Genomic DNA, 10223 nt, shown 5'->3' with positions numbered 1-10223 from the left:
AGAAAACAAGTAGTAGTAGTAGTAGTAGCTTTTTGGGGTTGTGAAATTTTTGGTTTTTGGGGTTGTGAAATTTTGAATATATGATTTTTGAAATGTGCAATTTTGAATACATGAAGTATATATACAATACATGCTGTATTGAGTTAAGCAAAATATCAGAAAATCATCGCGCTTGTCACTAATAACTAATAAAGGAAAGTCATTATTTTATCGATAAGGAAAAAAAACCTAGTATATGTAGTTTTTTATTTTTGTAATGTTGTTTGCCTAACTTGTCTGTTGCGCACCAAGTTTATTTTGTTATTTGTTTAAAATATAATGCAAAAAAAGTTGTTGTTGTTGTTGTTCCTTCCATGGGGAGTCGAACCTCAGGTAGGTAGAGTGGATAGTGCTGTCTATTTTGGAAACCTGAAACAAATTCACATAAGCTATTTGGTTAATGGATAATAATAAAAACAATAAATTACTTTAATTGTTTATTACATCTAAATATAAGTACATACATACATACATATTATAATACATAAACATTATAATACAATAACTACAATACAAATTAAATATTATTCCTGAGTTTGAGGAAGAATATTTTTATGACCCCAAGATAATGTTCTACCTTCAGAATTGTTTAAGATGTAACGTTTATCATCTTTGAAAGATAAAGCAATTTTTTTCTTTAATTCTGTGTAAATGTTATGAAGCTTCGAACGAAAGATATTCATTTCTTTAATAATTTCAGTGTTTGGAACAGTAACTGCGTTTTGGTAGTCAATTTTATGTAATTCACTTGTAATTACATTGTGTTTAATACCCTTAGCTTTTTTAGATAATTCACCTTCAACATCCACACAATATGCTTTAGCACCTGTTCCTAAAAATTCTGATATTACACGTCCTTTATATTCATCTTTCATCTTCCCGATGACAGAAGACGATACAGGTATTCCATGAATATTTTCTGCTTTATAATTTGAAGTATCAAAACGCTCTATATTAGATTTAATATCATCATAAATATTTTCACAAAAAATTTCAATTACTAAACTATCAGTATCGGTATACAAAAGCGTTGCATTGTTACCGTATTTAAGTTTTATGAAATTATAATAAAAATCATACATAATAGTTTTACTGATATCTAGAATAGTAAAACCTACATACAGAGGTTTATTGTAGAAAACTTTTTCGTTCTCTAATTGAATAGCTACAAAATTTGGTGTAAAGATAGATGAATTTTTAAAATTTGGTCGTGCAATTAAACTTTCAGCACCTGGTTTTCTACCTATATTATTCCATGATGTTACCAATTTCACGTTTACTCTTTTATCAATTGATTCCATGGTTTTACCAAAAACTGAATTATTCATTAATTTAAATACATCTTTTTCTAACGCGTTTTTTGATTTGTTACGCATTTCTGTATTTAAATCAATATATGTTTTCAACCATGGTGATTGATTAAAACTTAAAACACGGTGAATATTAATTAATTTTAAACCACCTTGTATAGCTTGTCTTAAATTTCGATAATGTAAAACATAGTGTACTTTATTGTTCAAGGTTGCGCAAAGTTTCTCAGTTTTACTAGAGGGAGGAATAAATTTTTCAGGACAAAATGGTAAATCGTTGTGAAGATTATGTAATTCAGAAGGATATTCTAAATCAACTTCGAATATATAACCTACATCAGCGTTATCTGTCAAATTGAGAATTAGGTTATCATTGAATTCATTAGGATCTTCCCATCGAAAACCGCTATAAGGTAAATATTCAGACATTGCTGCTCCATACAAGTTGGTTGCATCAAGGTACATTATAAAAGAAGTTGGTTTAGAAGGATCATGATTTGATAAAAACTTATTATTTGCTACTGCTTTACGTTTTGAACATTGACAAAGTCCTCCTCTAATAGATTTTCGAAAGAAATGTACCATGTCTATATCAGTTAACAATTCGAATTTAATTCCAGTCATTTTTAACATAGCATCCCAGCCTAATGAAGGTGCTGTTAAGTAATGAGCTGGATCTAGTTCATAAATTTTGAGACAAACCTTTCTGAAATTTTCAAAAATGTCTGTTAGTAACAAAACATCAGACTTTAAATAAATGTCGGAATAATCACCTAACGTTTTGCAATCAAATAGATTCCAGACTTCCTGTGCTCGCTCATAATCATGTTCACTGATATCAGTTTTATTAAGATTATCATAAAATTGTTGAATCAATGGTAAACTGGTATCATCTAACTTATTAAAACAATCCAAATATGAATATGGAAAAACACCTTTTTGTCTTATCAAATTAAATTGGTTATCGTCCGGAAAGTGTTTCCGAATGGTTAGACATTCATTAGAAGTTAAAGTCTGAGATAATTTATCTAATGAAAAAGAAAGGAAACGGAACGAATCTACGAATCTAAGCGTTATAAAAATATTGTCAACTGTATTTGTAGTCGTGTTCATGACCTTATCAACTAAAATTTTTTTTGAAAATGTAATATACTTTTCTTTAGTTTGAGCAATGCAATTAATGATGGTCTTTTCTGTTGCTAAAGCTTTAATAAATAAATGACTATCATAATTAGTTAAATTATGACAAAAAACAGGGATATATTTTGGAATCTTATAATTTAAATTACAAATAGAATGTGCAGGTCCTAAAAATTCACCTGTTAAGTGACAATGATTACGAACTCTATCACAATTTAGACTTCCGTAATCTGTTTTGAAAGGTTCTTTACATAAATGACAATGGGTAGATATTTGAAAAACCAATTCATCTAACGGAGTCATTTCAAGTGGTACGATATGTTTGAGGTGATCGTGATAAAGTCTATTTACATCATCTTGCAACCATTTCACAAAAATTTTAGGAGCATCTTTTCCTCGATAAGTCCGATAAATTGATAAATTATCATTATATGCACATTTTATGTAATATCCGAAACTATATGGTTCATGTAAATGTGTAACAATTGTACGGATATTATCGGCTGAATTATCATTGCGTAAAGGTTTTAAAATAGATTCAAAATCGAAATAAAATACAAAAGGAACTTTAAGAGATTTATCAAAATTTTGAAATGTTAATTCATTACCAGGCACTTCTTTACCAAATTTATTTATAATCAGATCAGAAGTTGGTAATGTAGTGACAACTTCATTACAAGCATACTTACGATGTTTAACTAATTTTTGTTCACTCGAAAAAAATAATAGACAACCGTTACATATAAATTTAGCATGATTATGTTTGGAAAGTTGTGAACTTATTAATCGAGAAATGTTGCTTATCAGACAGTAATGTTTGATCATTCTTTCATCGTCTACGATAAGTAATAAATTTACATGAATGTCTCGTTTCTTAGAAGTTAAATAAAAGGGACCTATAATATCTGATACCCATTTACCTTTTTCATGATCAAAACGCTGCTCTGTTCCATAGACATTTACACTAATATTATTAAGTGCTTCAAATTTAAAAATATCAGTTAATTTAACCGGAAATGAAATATCTGTAAAATCTAATTCCTCTTCAAACTCACGATAAGCATCAACTCGATGTCGATTAACATTTACTTCAGTTGAATGAAGGTGTGCCAAAACAGACCATTTGAAACATTCATTATCATCATTATGAATATTGATAACCGCTCTCCGCTTCGCTATGTCCTTCGGTAATGGTATATATGTTGATGCACGTAGTGGATTGAATTTGTTGATATTAAGTTCCAAAAACAAAATTTCCATTAAAATCCAACCTAAAAAATTTAATACAATAATATGTTTATAAATAAAATTGATATTACTTACCACTATCTTTTTCCAAGAATTCACTCATTTTGTTTTTTATGACGCCACATATTTCTTCCAGTTCTACCTTAATATTTGTCGATATTGAAATGATGATATTTTTAGTGTTGAATGATTTGATTTCGATAATGTCTTTAGAAGGTAAAATATATTTAGCAAAAAGTTCGAAATTAATTTTAAGTTGGTTAAATTCTCTCAGTTTTCTAGTTATTAAAGTGATAAGTTTATCTTGATTTCTTTCAAAAAAATTGCACACTTCCAAGTCATCTAGTTGTGAATTTTTCAATCGGTATGAGGTAATTCTTGATTTGAAGGCAACTTGATATTCTTCAACGAAATCATCATCATCATTAATTTTGGCGGAGATGACACTTTTATGTTTTAAAGAACGTAAATGGTTTAATCTGGATCCTCTGTAGTGACTATTGCATATTTCACAAAATTGATGAAATGAACATGATGGAGCGTTAGTAGTAACTTCTAAAAACAAAAACAAGTTATAATAATAATAATATAAAGAATATTTACAAAAATACCTTGTAAAGGTGTTCTAGTTGTCAGGCGGGCTTTTTTAGGAGTCATATCATCCGAATCCATTGAACACAATGATGAATTTGTAATATGACGCCTATAGTTATCAAATCTCGTAAATGACGTTTTACATCCGGTGCAAGTGAGTTTAGATAATTTATCACCTTAAAAATGCTCTTAATTAAAACAATTTCTATAACGTAAAATGTATTTACTTACTATGTTTTTTTACATGACGTGTTAAAGCATCTTTGCGAGTAAACTTGTTATCGCATTGAGAGCACTTGAACATGATTACTTTCATACACGGACAGTCGAAGTAGAAATGAATTAATCATTGATGCGATATGATTTTATATTCCATAAACTTTGCAACCGGATATTGTGGTTCCTTACGTAAAAATTCAAAAAATTCAAAATATAACTGATAAAAATTTAACGTTTTTAAGGAAAAAAACGTTAGACAGGAAATATGATAACAAAAATAATCAGAATGAATATTATTTTTTATTAGACATAAAACAAACTACATACTTAAACTAACAAAGTCATACACCTAAATAAATTTTTAATTGCAGTTTTTAAGCCAAACCTAACGCTATGAACATCATAAAAACGATCCAACATGTACAAACAATTCCAAACATTGCTAAAAAGGTAGGAACATGATTAAAACAATTTTTTATTGAAACTACATCATGATCATTAAGTATAAGTCTCTTCCAGTCAGTATCAATATAATTACTATTGGTAAAAACTAGTCTTAATTTAAAATATATTACAGAGTTTGCTATAGAAACATTTTCATATTTAAATATTTCTATTGCAGTATTGCTCAAATAACCCAGATTCATCTTCTTCCATTGGTAATCAACATCGTTGAAAAATAAACTTTTCCAGAGAGGAGACCATCTTGTGTTGTTAGGACTTTCACTAGTGAAGACGATGTACATATCTACAACATCTAACGGTTTTTGCACGTACAACACATTTTGTATAAGAGTAACAAACAAGATGAGTGATGAGTTCAAAAGAGGCATTACACTTGAAACGCAGTGGGTTGTTGTTGTTGTTGTTGTTGTTGTTGTTGTTGTTGTTGTTGTTGTTGGCTTCCTGTATCATCTAAAATACACGAAACACAATTATTTATTGATGAAGGAGGACCATCAAACTGATCTTCGTCAAAACTGTTATAATAATGTTGTAAACATGGTAGATTCAGCTTTATATCATGATCTTGTTGATATGTTTCCGGTAATTTATGAAATATATCCATCAACTGGCACGGTCCTAATTTCAGTAGTTCCAGTTTCATTAGTAATCGAATATCGCTTATGGTTTTTTCAAAATGCAGCACTTTTTTTATAACAGGTTCTACACTCGTTGCCATCTTAAATGGAACTAAATTAGACGTTAAATAATTATATCGTATATATATTTCTTATTTATTAGGTAATATCTTTCATTTCAATCCAACTATTCTGATTATCTGGTAAACCTAACCATTTCACAAATAATTTAGTTCCTTTACGTCGAATCACTTTCTCAACTAAATAGACGTCAGGATATTGAGTTTTTGATAATTCCCAAATATAAAAAGCTCCTTTGATTGGTTGACCTTCTTTATCTTCTAGCAGAAATGTTACAGGATTGGTTAGATTAATCTTACTGATTTTAAAAATTTCCGTTGACCAATTGGGTGTATATCCTTTTTCAAATAACATCTTTTCTTTGCTAATTCTTACGAAATCTCCGACTTTAAATTTTTTTCTGTTTTTATCAACAATCTTTAGATGATCATATGCTGTTATGTCTCCTTGATTCGAAGCGTTTATCTCTGTGGGTTTCCTTCCTGTTGTTCGATGTATTGTAGTATTATAATTTTTGGTTATCTCTTGCAATTTATTTATCCATTTATGTGTCGCAAATAACGTAAAATATCGATAAATTTTGGATTTTAAAGTACGTATAACTCGTTCAGCAATTGCTGCTTTTTTAACGCTGTACGTACTATAGTGATTAATATTATAACGTCTCATCAAATCCTGAAAAGTGGTATTATAAAATTCCTTTCCTTGATCTGACTGTAAATTCTTTGGTATTCGTTCTTTTTCATTCTTCAGTATTGATTCCATAGCTCTGCTAACCTCATTAGCTGATTTCGATTTCAGTGGTCTGGTCCATAAAAATTTAGAAAAACAGTCGATTACGACTAAAATATATTTAAATCCATTATTATGATAAGATAAATTTTGCATTTCTGCTAAATCTACTTGCCATAAATCATCCAATCCTTTAATTATAGTACGTCTTCGTTTAAAATTCCTGCGTGCAGGTTTAAATATCTCGTTTACCAATTTTTGCTTTACATCACTAACTTGCTTTAGTCGAACCATTGCTTATTTACGGTACACTTCTCTACAATTTCCATGACGATCTGACATTTGACCTGGAGGACACTTGTTTTTATTATGAGGCATGGGTTCTATCTTTCACTATTTTCATATGAATCTGTTACTTTCCTTTTCTTTGATATAGGTACATTTTCAAGTTGATCTGTATCACCTGCTTTAGAACGTTTGGAAATGGTTTCTGGTTTTATCTTAATACTATCGATTCCTTCAAAGCGTTCTTCAAGTTTTTTTATTCGTCTGGTTATCTCATTTGAATTATTCATAAATTTTTTCCACTTGTTATCGATTTCATAATTTATACTTAAATGTTTGTTATGCAATTCTGATTCAATCGTGTGAGGAATTGTAGCAATTATATTATCAATTTTTTCATCAAGTATTTTGTACTTAACATTCATGGTTAAGTTTAACTGATTAAATTTATCCATCCATATAGCATCTGCTTTATGAACATTATTATTTAAATCCGTTAAAGCAGCTATTACTCCTTCCATCTTTTGGTATATTTGTTTACTTACTAAATCAATATATACCTTATTCGCACAATCTTTGTCTTCTGTTGGATCATTAATGTTACAGATTCTATGATGTTTTAAATCAAGGTCACCATCAGCAGTGAAAACAAAAGGTGATGGTGTAGATTTAAAAAATGCACTTGATGCTGATAACACTTTACGTCCGAATAGATCAATGGGCATTTCAACACTGAGGATTAACCAGAAAAAAACTTAAGCCTAATATATTACACCACATTCCTTTAATTCTTCTTCTATTGATAAAATTTCATTCAGATGGGAATTGTTACCCGCTTTTGTCGCTGCATGTAATAATGCTAGACGTGACACTAATTCATTTATGTCATCCCAGTAAACATATTCTACACGTTTATTAGTGAATAATCCTTCACCAATAAACGGAGATTTAGGAAATGAAGTAAACATTGGTTGCACAATTTGAGTATATTTTACACCTCTATGACCTTTTAGTTGTTTTGTGGGATCATTATTTTTTCTATGTGTATTAGAAATTTCAAGTATTTTTTTGTATGCTGACCGATCCTCTTTTGTAATTTGAGTGTATTTATCTTCAGGGTTTTTAAAAAATATTAGTCTGTATAAACCAGGAGTACCAGGAAATGATTCATTATCTAAAATTAAATCACCATTTTGACTGATTATTAATTCATGTTTACCCATAAATAGTTTATTCTCTTTTGAATTATATCTAGGACCAAATGTCTGATCACTGGTTTTCTCTAAAACTGCTTCTATTGCATTTCTCGCAACTGGAGGATATTGTTCTAAAAATTCATCTAAAATATGTCTGCTATTAATTAAATCATCCATAGTGTCAGATTTGGTTTCTTCATCTTCTTCTTTTATTTCTGGTAATGACTCATATATTTCTTCTGGTTGTCGCAGTGATGTACTAGGTTCATATGTTTCTTCAACTGGTAGTTCAAGTTCTTGTTTAATCTTTTCTTTTTTTGGTAGTTTAAGAAATTGTTTCCTTTGCTTTTGAATATGATGTTTTGGTCTTTTGTGTTGTTTTTGTTGTTGTTGCTGTGGTGGTGGAGATTGCTTCTCCAATTTTATTGAAATTTCTTCTAAAGGATTTATAACAGGCTGAAAAAGCTTTTTAATTGACTCATCCGCTTCACTGCTGTTTAACTTTATGGCTTTATACTTCTTTCGAATTGAATCAGCTGCTTTTAATATATGTCTTTTAAGGTTTTGATCTGGTTTGGTACCCATCATTACCGCTTAATGTTATAAACTAACCGAACAAATCAGAATTATTGTTTATATAACTTCTTATTCGACTGCTATTATAACGGGTCTCAAACTGATATTAACCGATCTCAAACCGATCAGGAACTGCTTTTTAACAGACATTAACCGGTCTGAAACCGATATTAACCGGTCTCTATCCGATAATAACCGCTCTGGAACCGGTATTAACCAATATCACACCGATACTAACCGGTCTGAGACCGATATTAACCGGTCTCTAACCGGTATCTAACCGATACTAACCGCTTTGGAACCGGTATTAACCGATATCGCACCGATACTAACCGCTGTGAAACTGATATTAACCGGTCTGGAAACGTTCTCAAATAGATATCACTCTACACTTGAATAAAATGATCAAACCCTTTTCTATATCGACCCTTATTTAATTCATTATCTTTACATATAACCAAAAAACCATATTGGTTTTTCCAACATTCCTGACATATTTCACAGAATTGTTCGAATTTCATATCAGCACCAACATGATCTTCATATACATGTTTTAAATTTAACAGATCTTGTTTTAATATTACCAATAAATTTGCATTATCTCGAATTAAATGTTTCGGTATTTTTGTATATGTTTGACAGAGATAGAAACTATCAATATTTTTATGCCGGCCCATGCAAAAGTAATCCCTTATCTTAGCTTGATTACACATTATGACATCATCAAATATAAAAATAGAGTTATTTTTTGCATCTTTTGGATCTAGCACGTCTTCATTATGTTCATACTGGTTATATTCCATTCCTTTAATTTTTTGTAGCACATCACTAAGCAGTTTATACTTCGGTTGATATAATGATTTACAATAAATATATATGTTTTCAAATTTCAATCCGTTGGGATCAAACAATAAAGACAATAATATGTTAGTTTTTCCTCCACCAGAAGGTCCACAAATTATACAACGTATTGATTCGGGTAAAAGTGTACCATGTCGATGAGACATTTTATGTTTATTATCAACATTATTATAATCATGATTTATGATAGGTAATTGTAATTTTTGCTTTAACACTTTCATTTTCATACTAAATTAAAAACATTTATAAGAAGGTTTATATAGGGAAAAAAGTTCAGTTAAATGTTGTCTTTCAAAGGGGAAGGACTATTAAATACTGCAATCAATAAATTACCTTTTGAATTACATTTACCAGGATATCAATATTGCGGACCTGGTACAAAACTTAAGAAACGGTTAGAACGAGGTGATCCTGGAATAAACAAGCTTGACAGCTTTTGTAAAACGCACGATATAGCTTACGCTAATTCCAACGATTTAAAAGATAGACATCAAGCGGATCGAATTTTAGAAGATAGTGCATGGTCACGTGTTAAGTCTAAAGACGCTTCATTTGGTGAAAAAGCAAGTGCCTGGTTTGTAACTAACGCAATGAAAGTCAAAAGGAAATTAGGTATGGGAATCCAAAGGAAAAAATCGAAAAGGAAGACAAAGAAATCTAGAAAGAGGACACAGAAAAAACAACAACCTTTTCATAAAGCTCTTTTATCAAATTTAGAAAATAAGGGATATGATAATATAAAATCTGCATTATCAGCTGCTCGTATAGCAGTTAGAAAATCTGGAGGTCGTAAGCGTATAAAAATTCCTCGTATTATACCTATAAAAACAGGAGGATTTTTACCATTGTTACCATTAATT

General features: G+C 29.9%; 1 long non-coding RNA gene across 1 annotated transcript; it reads right to left on the bottom strand.

Moving 5' to 3' along the window:
- Window positions 1–229: 229 nt before the first annotated feature.
- Window positions 230–6145, bottom strand: LOC135267465 (uncharacterized). The gene is made up of 5 exons (XR_010335887.1): window positions 5355–6145; window positions 4563–5298; window positions 4349–4507; window positions 3813–4292; window positions 230–3760 (listed from the first exon to the last, which is right to left on the bottom strand). It is a non-coding gene; the product is annotated as an uncharacterized LOC135267465 (long non-coding RNA).
- Window positions 6146–10223: the final 4078 nt, after the last annotated feature.

This window comes from Tribolium castaneum, unplaced genomic scaffold, assembly GCF_031307605.1.
Source record: "Tribolium castaneum strain GA2 unplaced genomic scaffold, icTriCast1.1 ptg000035l, whole genome shotgun sequence".
Classification (NCBI taxonomy): domain Eukaryota; kingdom Metazoa; phylum Arthropoda; class Insecta; order Coleoptera; family Tenebrionidae; genus Tribolium; species Tribolium castaneum.
This window is presented reverse-complemented; position numbering and strand designations above follow the sequence as displayed.